At 40.1% G+C, this 10,571-nt stretch overlaps 1 pseudogene; it reads right to left on the bottom strand.

Moving 5' to 3' along the window:
• Nucleotides 1–1,834: 1,834 nt before the first annotated feature.
• On the bottom strand, nt 1,835–2,910 carry LOC144295453 (olfactory receptor 52R1-like; annotated as a pseudogene).
• Between the last annotated feature and the right edge of the window lie 7,661 nt (nt 2,911–10,571).

Below are 10,571 nucleotides of genomic sequence, written 5' to 3'. Positions count from 1 at the left end.
ATATTTTATTGTCACAGTTATGCAGCAACCAAAATGATTTGAAAAAGAAAAAGAGAGCCTCACAATCGGTAACAGATTTGCTGATGTCACAGTCATTACTGGTTTGCTGATAACAGGGTCATGGTCCCTTTAGATCTCTAATATTTGGGAATCATGAAAATGCTCCTTCAGAATACCCATTCATTTCTGGGGACACTTTTTGGCTCTAATAGTTTCTCCTGGGAGAAGCAAACATGGTCCTGATTCCTCTTCAAGCATCTTCATCTGATGTTGGTTTTACTAACATGAGAGCCTGAGGTCTAGAACCTTCTTCACTATTGGCTTTGACAGGAGAATGGTGAAAGAGGATAAAAGGACAAATGCAACAATTGTGATGGAAGGTTTTTACCTTGCTTGTGATGATGCTATCGTGTGTATGCATATGTCCAAATTCATCAAAATGAATACATTAAGCATGTGCAACTTTTTGTGTAAGGACACCTCAATAGAGTTGAAAAAATAAGAAAAAATACAGTTTTATAAAACAGCTTAAATTTTTAATTTAAATTATTTATTTATTTATTTATTTATTTATTTATTTATTTATTTTTATTTATGATAGTCATACACAGAGAGAGAGAGAGAGGCAGAGACACAGGCAGAGGGAGAAGAAGGCTCCATGCACCTGGAGCCCAACGTGTGATTCGTTCCCGGGTCTCCAGGATTGCACCCTGGGCCAAAGGCAGGCGCTAAACCACTGCACCACCCAGGGATCCCTTAAATTTTTAATTTAAAAGGAAATTAAATATTAACAAATACTCAAATTTCTAGTGACTTTCTCACTACCCGTAACCATACAATATATCTTCAGAAGACAATCTCCTTTTTATTTCCTTTCCAAAACTTCTTCATTGTGAAATTTTTTGGCAACAGGGAATAGGCCATTTGTGGAAAGAGAGATCAACACACAACATCCCTAATTCTCACTGTCAGCAGTCTCAAGGAGTTGTGATTCTGTCAGGACTCTTAATCAAGATTTTCAAGCTTTTCTGGAATTTGCTGTATTCAGGAGTCCTTCATCTTCTCAGATTACCCCCTCCGTTCCCCTGGGCCTTGGCACTGAGTTAACCTGTTCTGTACACTTTTGTTGTTGTGTCAGTTACTTTTTCCTCATACAAAAATTAAACTTGCTAAATCAAGGGTAATTTTTAAAAAATCCATGAAAGTGCAAAAGGGAAATTGAAATACCACAAATCTCATTACTCTGAGTTGCTATTATACGATTTAGATGTATTCCCAGAATCTTTTTCTATGCAAATTGTTATCAGCATTATGGGCAAATGTTATGTGTCTTTTTTCTTTACCATTATATCTTGATCATCTTTCACATCTATAAATACTCTTTGCAAATACATTAGTTAAATGATACATGATACTCAATTGTTCATTCTTCATCTGGGTCTTACAGATCAATATGTGGACGTTTCCCTGTTTTTATAAATGACCAATCTATACATGTCTTTGTACTTTTTCCCTCAATTCTATTTTTATAATGAGTTTCCAAGATGGGAAAATATGTATACTTTTTAGCTGTCTTAGTGACAAGTTCTAATCTCCTGTTTAATTAGGTGTAGCAACTTATAATTCTCCTGGTGACATAAAGATCATTTTCCCTTTAATAGTCTGTAGAAGATGGCATTCTGTTGAAATCTTCAGTAATTTGATAGATGGACATATTTCTTATTGTGTTTTTGTGATGATGAACGTTTGTCCACTCAGCGTTTATGATCAGTCACATGCCTCAGAGAGCTCTTGTTCTGGACATTCTGAAAATTGTTCCTTTTGCTGTGGGGATTTCTAACCTCTGGGCCTTTTGTTCACAAAAATGACTTTGTGCTGAATGCGATGGCCTGGCAACCTTTTTGCGTTTAGGTTCCTAGATCAGTGGGGTGATGGGGTTGGTTGTAATGCGGTGACCCTTGGCTTAGGGATCTTTTCCACAACAACCTTGAATATCCCTGTCCCTGATCTGCTTGGTTCTGACTCCATAGATGATGGGGTTGAGCATGGGAGGTACCAGGAGATAGAAAATGGCGAACATGATATGTACCACTCGGGGCACATGGTGTCCAAAGCAGTGGGTGAGGAAAGTAAAGAGGGCTGGGATATAAAAAGCCAAGATGATACAGATAAGGGAAGCACATGTGCCAAAAGCCTTGAACTTGGCTTCATCAGAGGGCAACCCCAGAACAGTTCTCAGAATCATCACATAGGATATACTGATGACAATTATATCAAAGCCAACCACAGAGAAGGCCGCAAAGAGCCCATATGCACGGTTTACTCTAGTGTCTGCACACACCAGCTTTAACACAGCCATGTGCTCACAGTATGACTGGGCAATGATGTGTTTGGGGCAGAAGGGCATCCTGGAGACCATAATGCAGAAGGGGCTCACCCATAGCAATCCTCTCATCATCACAGCTACTCCCAGTTTACCCACTACAGCTGGGGTCAGGAAAGTAGAGTGGTGGAGTGGGAAGCAGATAGCCACATAATGGTCCAGGCCATAGCCATGAGCAACCTGGACTTCACAGAGGAAAAGGCATGGATGAAGAACACCTGGATGAGGCAGGCATGGTATTCAATCTCATGAGCACGAAACAAGAGTATAGCCAGCATTTTAGGTTGCGTGGAAGAGGATAGAGCCAGGTCAGTGATAGCCAGCATGGCTAGAAAAAGGTACATGGGCTCAAGCAGGGTGTGGTCAGTTCAGATTATATGAAGGATAATGATATTGCCAACTATAGCTATGAAATACATGGCACATAGAGGAGAGGCAATCCAAAATTGGTAATTCTCCAGTCCTGGGATTCCAAGTAGGATCAAGAACACAGGATGTGAAGAGCTGTTCCCTGAAGCCAGTATCATACGATGGGTAAATTGTTCTCCATTGCAAAGGCAATCTACTCTCTGTCATTGATAATAAGCAAGTAATTATTATTTTTAATATTTGAAAGAATCAATTGAACAGTGAAGCATTTGACATTAATGGAATAATTTCAACTGTTTTAATTAATAATTTTTACAACAAAAGTTATGATACTTTTTTCCTCATTTATATTTATGTCATCAAAATAGGATCAGAACACACTAGCTGTGTGATTTTTGTGGAACAATCAGTATGTTCCTTGAAAGTAGAATCTTCCCACAGAAAACTATTCTGACACTTAAGTCACTAATATTCATTCTTGCTCTTCTATTCTTCAGAACTAAGAGATTTGTTTAACCTTCCCATAGATTCTTTTCATCTCTCTGTTTAAGTCAGTTAGGCATTTTTTCAGGGTTGGAAGCCAATTGGAAAACACTTTAAGACAAAGTCTTAAAGGCTCATAGTAATAATGTATATAGTGATGCCAAGTTTGCTCTGACTCTAGGAGTTACCAGGAGAATTTGGGCTGGAGGATAACTGACGATTGTACACCTCTAATTAATCCTACTATCCTTAGTGTATGTCCTCCGAGATTAGAGGCAAGCAAACTTTTTTCTTTTTGTTAAAAGTTATATCATACATTTTTTTAGGCTGTGTGAACTATAGTTGCAACTAGTGAGCCTAGCCACTCTGGCATGAGAGCAGCCACAGTCAATACAGCAATGTGTGAGTGTGGCTATATGTAAATAAAATTTTATTTATAAAACAAGTCTGCAGGCTGGATTTGGTCTGCAAGCTATAGTTTTCTAATTCCCATGCTAGATGATAATTTTTATGAGGTGAGCCCTGAGCAGTGCACCATTCCTAGCACCTCTGTGCTTGGCACAGAATAGGGATATAATAAATATTTGTTGAACCAAATAACAAATAAAAGTCATGGTTCAGTAGCAATGGACTTTTTAACTGATGAGCCATATCTTTTTTTTTTTTTTTATTTTTTATTTTTTATTTTTTTTTTTTTTAATTTTTTTATTTATTTATGATAGTCACAGAGAGAGAGAGAGAGAGGCAGAGACACAGGCAGAGGGAGAAGCAGGCTCCATGCACCGGGAGCCTGATGTGGGATTCGATCCTGGGTCTCCAGGATCGCGCCCTGGGCCAAAGGCAGGCGCCAAACCGCTGCGCCACCCAGGGATCCCTGATGAGCCATATCTTAAAAATATCCTGATATAACTCTCTAAACACTACCTTGATGGCATGCCATTAGACCACTGTATATATTTTTTATACCAAACTCTGCCCTGCTGGCCAGTGAAAGAAATGAAAGTCCTCCTCTGCCTATGCTTTCATTACGTGATTGAACCTGTCTAATCCCTCTGGTGACTATCACTTACGTAAGAGTCAATGACACAAAAGTTTACATGGTTCTTACTCAACACATTTTCACTATGTCATCTTAGTTGACTCCTTTGTATGAGTCTCCTCCATAGGAGAAACACTCAGACAAGAGGAGTATCTTTTCAAATCCCCCTTAACAAATCACCTCTTTTGACTAACAAATGTTTCATCCAACCAGACCTAATGCTTCCTAAAATGGCTATCTTTGAGATCCCAAATAAACCTGACCTCTTTCTGATTTTCCCTACCTCTATAACATTTTGAGAGAAATGGAGTTTACGCTTTATCAATCTTGTTGTAAATTGGAAAGTTTACTATCCTATCTTGAAAATAGCTATAGGCTTGTTCAAAACAAATACTTCTCTCTAGAATATGGTGAAAATTCAGACATGCATTATCTAGAGTCTGCAGCTGAGCTTTACCCCTTCTGTTGGCTTGGTCTTCTAATTGGATGTTCCCTTTGAACCAGAGTCTTCCTATCTCATCTCCCTCTGCCCCCTGTATGTCACCCTCCATTTGTCAGGACATGGTCACTGAGACTCATGGGCACCGGAAAAACTACTTAGACCATCTTTGTTCCTGTACTGGGTGCTGGTGAAGGTGCTGGATAAACCTACAATTTCTCAAAGTCCATAATAATCTCTTTAATTAATTGTGGAAGACATTGCTGTTTTTGTAAATATAACACTGTAAGCTTTTACATTTATTGTTTTTAACTCACACCAAGTTTCTGTCCATGAGCCTTAATGGAGAACTCACCTGTTCTCCATACTCCTTTTGGAGTAATGAGTCTTTGTAGGTGGTGAGCTGGGACCTAAGTCTGAAACAGGAGATGGGGGCTCTTGACAGGTGCCTTTCTTTCTTCTCTACACTTATAATACCATGGAATATGGTATCCTCACTATCAGCAATCCTTTTGCCTTTTTCCCCCTCAGACTTATGAACCCAACATGTGTAGAGTAAGAACTGCAAGTCATGTGGCTTGGAGAGGGAGTTAACCAATGTTAGATCATTCTCTATAGTGTGTGAGATTTGCAATAGTATTTCTGAGGGAGGCACAGGTTATCAACTTGCTGCTGGGGGGAGGGATGGAAATGTGCATTCCCTAAAGAGTAGGAAAAGAAGAGCAGTATACTTTCCCTTCTTGCCCAATATTCCTTCCCTCTTTCCTTGCTTTTATGTATGTACCTGTCCCTGCCCCTCAGGGGCTAGACGACTTCTGAGTCCCATATCTAGTGAAAGAAAAATTAAATTATCTTTTTTTTTTGGTCTTAAAGCTAGGGTGATCACACATTGCACTTCAGAGTCAATTTTTCTGTTCTCCAAAGTACAGGCTAACTTGTGCAAACTTGGCATAGCTTTTGGTTGAGGAAATACCGTTGCAAGAAGGATGTTCTTACACTGAAGGAGCTCATTTCATCTGTGAGTGTTGGTTTGAATCCAGTGCTGGTACCACTGGCTCTATTGGCCTTCAAGTACTCCACTCATTAGGTGGAGTTATTTATGTCCATCGTTTTAACCATGTTGCTCAAGCCTGAAAGGGTGGAGGATAAAGTGGACTGAGAGCTTGCCAAGGAATATTTCAGAGACATTTAGTCTGTTTTCTCACTTTGGGGTATCTAAACCCAAGGCACAGAGTAATGATGCTGGAGCATGGTTTCAGATACAGTGTCCTTCCTGGAGGGACTGTGTGTGGAGGCCGCCTTCTTACTTTTCCAGAATTTCCCTGGAGGACACAGTGTGAACAGCGGATATTCTCTCCATCTCAAAAGGAAATCCATCAGTCAGAGATCTCTGGACCTGGAGCGCCAACGGAGGCAGGCCATTCTCCACAAAGTATTGCCTTGTCTTCCAGCTTCTTGAACCTCCGTGAGTCTTGCTGTTCTCTGGGAAGGGCAGAAGTGACTGGGGCACAGGGAAAGCACTCACCTTGAATTCTGCTTCACCTCTGACCATGAGCATCTCTAACTGGCTCCTGTGATTCAGCTTTTAGCAGAGACTGTAGATTAGGACCTATTTAAAGACCTTTAAAGTCTGGCCTTTCCCTTCCCCAAGCATTAATTTTCCCCCTCCTGCTACGCCCCCCTGCCTCCCACTCTGGCTTTCTCTGAGACCAGAGAGTGAAGCTAGAAGCATTAACCCCTAACTTTCCTCTGTCCTCTGTGTACACAAATGCAAAGGGTGGGGAATTGAACGCATGGCCAAGAATGTGTATTGTTGAGAATACACAGTTGTGAGCTTATCGCTATGCATGTATTTTTGTTAAAGAGTATTTACAATTGAGGAGATATTTTATACAATGTGAAAGCATGTTGATGCTTGTTGATGTGTATACCTGAGAGATGTGTTAAGAAACGTGTGTAAGGGGGATCCCTGGGTGGCGCAGTGGTTTGGCGCCTGCCTTTGGCCCAGGGCGCGATCCTGGAGACCCGGGATCGAATCCCACGTCGGGCTCCGGGTGCATGGAGCCTGCTTCTCCAACTGCCTGTGTCTCTGCCTCTCTCTCTCTCTCTCTCTCTGTATGACTATCATAAATAAATTTAAAAAAAATTAAAAAAATTAATAAATGTGTGTAAGCCTGGATTTGCCTGTGAATGTATGTGCATAACCTTGTGTGTTTGTGCAGGTGTGAATAATCATTTGTGGTAAGTATACACATTTAGTGGGATAGCATGGCTCTGTGAGTACAAGGCCACTGCATACACATACTTTGTGAAGACATATGCTGAGCTCCAAAGCTGACAGTGTGAGATTATACATCAGTGTGTGTATATACATGGGCATGTATAGACAAATTGTGTGGTTTGAAGAGGTGTTGACAATTTGTTGGTGATATCATATGTACCTAGGTAGCTCTGGTTTTGATGTCCTCTTTCTTCGAACATGGAGAGGCAGGAGGACTTCCAGATGGAGGACTTGCCATAGTTATTTTTGAAACTTAGTGAAGTTGGAAGGCCCTCCTCACTCAGCCTGAACAGTTAAGCTTATGCAGAGCTTCCTCTCACTCACTCCCCATATAGGGCCTTCCTGGAATCTCTTTCTTCTTTTTTTCTCAGCAGTCCCTGATGTCTGATATGTCAAATGAAGATTTGAGAAGAAAAGTATATAAAAACAGAAAGTAAGAATTTATGTGTAGAATTCAAAACTGTCAGATTTCAGAAGCTATGCCTCACAAAATCCACAACCCCACATACATTTATAGGGAAACAAATCATTCAGAATTTTACCATGACTTTTAGGTTTATAGTAATCTGTTTATGGTGAATTGCCATCATCATGTTCACAAAGTCAGGATTTATTTTAAGATACCACCATAACAAAAATCTGGGATAGAACTGTTTTTGTGAGAGAGTCCAGGTTTACAGGACAGATTCAAGGTTTTTTTTTTATTTGGGGGATCAGGCTGGTATTATAGATTTATCTCTGCTTGCAAATTCTTTTTCTTTGTCTGCTTCTTTTATTCCTCGTAGATTAAAAATTCAGTTTTAGGAACGTGGAAAAGAATTCCAGTCTCCCTTCTTCTCGCTTCTTATCCTCCTTCTTCTTCTCTCCCTCTGCAACTCCCTCCACCCTTTCTTTCTCTCCTACCCCCCTGCCTTCCTATTCTTCTGTCCTTCTCCCCTTCATCCCCAACTTCCTCCTTTTTCTCCTTTGAATATTCTTCCTTCTTATCCTCCTTTGGGTCCTTCTCCCCCTCCTCCTCCTCCTCCTCCTCTCCTCCTCTCCCTCCCCTTGCCCCCTCCTCCTCTTCCTCCTCCTCTCCTCCTCCTCTTCCTCCTCCTCCTCCTTCTTCTCCTTCTCCTCCCCCTTCTTCTTCCTCTCCTTTCTCTCCTCTTCCTCCTCCTCCTCCTCCTCCTCCTCCTCCTCCTTCTTAACTAGAGGAACTTTTATCCTCAAATAAAATGTGATATCTAGGGATAGGTCCTGTGTGTCATTATCTCTTGAATCTTCCCCAGTTGCAAGTGCCATGGTGGCTCCAAACACACATGACATCCAAGCTCTTGTGGAAGTTATTGTTGGGATAATTACATTGTTTATCAAGTGTAGTTGGATATGAATTGCTGAAATGAGTGCACTGTAGCCAGATGAGTCCTTTCCTGATTTATCCTCTTAAAGTTCTCCTCATGGTTATTATCACAAAAGTTGGTATCTCTGCAGGATGCATTGAAGATTTGGGCACTTGACTCATAGCCCTGCTCTAAACCTCAGTCTCCAGTAGAATGTGCAAAGTTTTGTGGGCTGTATTAAGAGACTAGTTACAGTTGGTTACTATAAACTAGGCACACACATGTGAATTATGTTTGGTAGCCTTGTGAGGGGAGAGACAGAGAAAAATGTTTGGAAAGGAAGTTTTGATGGAAGAAAACTTATTGAGAATATAGACATGAGAATTCTGGGACAGTTCAATATAACTATGTTGAAAACTCATCCACATTCATAACTTCATAACTTCTATATCTTCACTTGTGTTGATCTTTATCTACATAGTACTCAATCGTGTATGGACATGGACTGTACCTTGTCACAGCTCAGAGCTACTCAATCTCTGAATTCTCGAGCATCTAATAACCACATTATCTTTCTAGTTTTTTTTAAACTCATTCCATATTTTCTACATCAACAAATCCTTTAAACCCTATATATTTGTTCCAATCCTTTTAGCCCTCTTTTCTTTTCTATGAAATCTAGTCCTCATAGTTCATCATTTCAACCATACTCATATGAATAATCTCAACACCTATCTATGCATCACAGCTACTACTCCGAGTGTGATAGTCTCCTGCTACCCCTGCACTACAGAGCAACTTCAGGAAGTAGTAACAATCAGATTGGAGCCATCTAAATTTCATAGTAACTGACTTTATCTGAGCTTCCAAAACAGCCCTATTTTCACATTTCTCTCACTTTAATTGTCCTGAGACATGGTACTAGGAAACTATAATAACTGACTTCCCTAAGTTCAGACTCTGCCCCCTAATTATAATTAAAATCTTTTTTCTTTTCTGCATCACCTCAAGAAGCAGAACTTCCAACCATAATGTTGAAGAGGAAACCTCCTTCTGTTGGGCCTCAGAAGGTGTAACACCAGATGGCTTTTGCCTGCCTCATTTCTTACATACCTGAGCCAGGTGTTCTCACTGCCAGTTGCTCCAGCATTAATGGTTCATTACCACATTCAAATAAGGAAATCAAATCTGGGTAGAGGGGAAATAATTTGGTCTATGCTCTGCTTCCTCAATCTTTCAGGGAGTACCTTACTGATGTCAACATTATAACAAAGGTCCTAACCACTACATAAAGGCAAGAAAATGTATGTGCATTGATTGGAGAATTGTTATGGTTTGAATTGTGTTCCCCCCTCAAATTCACATGTTGACGTTCTAATCCCTAGTACCTCAGAATATAACCTTATTTGGAAATAGGGTCATTAAAGATGTAGTTTAGTGAAGATGTAGTCATAGTGGAGTAGGGTAGGCCCTACTCCAATGTGACTGGTGTCCTTTTATAAAGGGCAAATTTGACACAGAGACATATAAACAGAGAGGAAATGCCATGAGGGTAAGAAGACAGAGATCAAGATGATGTATCTCCAGGGAGGCCTGGGTGGCTCAGTGGTTGCCTGTCTGCCTTCAGCTCAGTGCATGATCCTAGGGTCCTGGAATTGAGTCCCGCATCAGGCTCCCAGCAGGGACCCTGCTTCTCTTTCTGCTTATGTCTCTTCCTTTCTCCTTGTGTCTCTCATGATTAAATAAATAAAATTAAAATCTTAAAAAAAAAAGATGATGTGTCTCTAGTCAAGTTTCCAGCAAACCACCAGAAGGCAGAGAAAGGCATTGAACAGATTCATCTTCATAGCCAACAGAAGAAACCAACCTGGATGATTCTTTAATCCTGGCCTTCTAAACTCCAGAACTATGACACAATACATTTCTGTTGTTAAATCTATTTAGTTTGTTGTACTTTGTTATGGCAGCTTTAGAAAACTAATACAACATTAAACACATTTTTATCCATTATTTCAAGTCTTCATCTATAAATGTCTCTACATAAGCCATGGATTTTAAATATAATTTTAATAAATGTTTTATCTAGACAGGGATCCAGCAGCATCCTACATTGTGGCCTTGTTTTTATATTAGGATAGATCAGTACATTATTGAAAAATGATAAAGAAAGCAGAAGTAGTTCCAAGCATAGTTCATTTGCAGTGGAGATCAATGAAATTAAGGGACAGAAAAATGTCATGGCACTAAACTAATTG

Source organism: Canis aureus, chromosome 23 (genome assembly GCF_053574225.1).
Source record: "Canis aureus isolate CA01 chromosome 23, VMU_Caureus_v.1.0, whole genome shotgun sequence".
Taxonomy (NCBI): domain Eukaryota; kingdom Metazoa; phylum Chordata; class Mammalia; order Carnivora; family Canidae; genus Canis; species Canis aureus.
The sequence above is the reverse complement of the archived record's forward strand: the minus strand, read 5'-3'. Positions and strand labels throughout refer to the sequence as shown.